This window comes from Pteropus alecto, unplaced genomic scaffold, assembly GCF_000325575.1.
Source record: "Pteropus alecto unplaced genomic scaffold, ASM32557v1 scaffold113, whole genome shotgun sequence".
Taxonomy (NCBI): domain Eukaryota; kingdom Metazoa; phylum Chordata; class Mammalia; order Chiroptera; family Pteropodidae; genus Pteropus; species Pteropus alecto.
In genome coordinates, this window is record NW_006433949.1 from 364,398 (window position 1) to 365,933 (window position 1,536).

Sequence of the window (1,536 nt, forward strand, 5' to 3'; positions counted from 1 at the left end):
CCCGCGGAGCGGACAATGCCGGCCCCGCCCACCCCTGGCTCCGCCCACCGCCCCGCTGGCCGGGCACCCAGGTCTGTGGTGCACTCAGGTCTCTGGGTCATCCACGTCGCCTTTCAATCCGTCTTGCCCTCAGACTGACCTCCCCCGCCTCCTCTTTTCCTAGCCATTCGGGGTCGCTCTGAGTCTGCAGTCCACCAGGAAAGAGGCCATTGCTTCCTTTCCTTTCCCTTCTCAAGTGTGCACCCCTCGCTCCGACCAGAGCCCCAACCCTGGGCAGGTTCACTCCCTGCTTTCACGTTTAAATGTGATATATGCAAAAATAAGAGCAGGCGCTGCAAGGCTTGTTCATAAGCCGGTAGAACCACACAGTTGGTGCTTTTTGTTTACTAAAAAGCCAAGTACCCAATCAGCACTCAAAACCTGGTAAAAATAAGGCACCAGCCTCAATGCTTAGTGCCTACTGTCTAGCACTTGATAAAACTATTGTTATATTTCATCGATAGTCAACACTGATTGACATACACCTTAAAAATATGCACACCATCCTTATAAAAATAGGAAAGAATTATATGCGTAGAGAAGAATGTGTGGGAGAATACATATCAAATTGCTCATGTGGGTTGCCAAGCAGAATGGGACTGGTAAACTAGAATGGTAAAGGTGAGAATGCTCTCTTTGTATTACTTTTATACTTTAAAAAAATAAAGTATTCTTTTGTAGCAAAGGACTTGAAAACATATGTTCACAAAAAAACCTGCACACACAGGTTATAGTAGCTTTATTCAAAATCGCCAAAAGTTGGAAGGAACCACCATGTCCTTCAGTAGGTGAATGGATATAAGCCATGGCACAGCTAGACAATGGAATATTATTCAGTGCTAAAAAGAAATGACTATCAAGCCATGAAAGGCATGAAGGTACTGTAAATGCATGTTACTAAGTGAAAGAAACCAGTCTGAAGAGGCTACATACCGCATGATTCCAACTATATGACATTCTTAAAAAAGGCAAAACAAAGAAATAGAAAGGCCAGGCATGAATAAGTGGAGCACAGATTTGAGGAGCAGTGAAAATACTCAATATGATACCATAATGATGGCTACATGTCATTATGCATTTGTCCAAACCCATAGAATATGTAATAACAAGCTTGAACCCTAATGGGAACTGTAGACTTTGGGTGACGATGTGTCAATGCAGGTTCCTCAGTTGTAACAAATGTACCATCTGGTGCAGCGTGTTGACAATGTGGGCAACTACACGTATTGGGGGACAAGGGAGTACGTGGAAAATATCTGTACCTTCCTCTCAATTTTGCTGTAAACCTAAAACCGTTCTAAAAATTAAGTTTTAATAAAGAACAAATAAATAAATGAATCAGAAGAACATCAAGGTTCATACCCTTTGATCCAGGAATTCAACTTTCAGGAAGTTGTCCAAAGGAAATAATCAGACCCGTAGTCAAGGATGTACATAACTGGATGACAGCTTAGTTTTGTTTGTAAGAGGGAAAATTATCATCGGCCTAAATGTCCA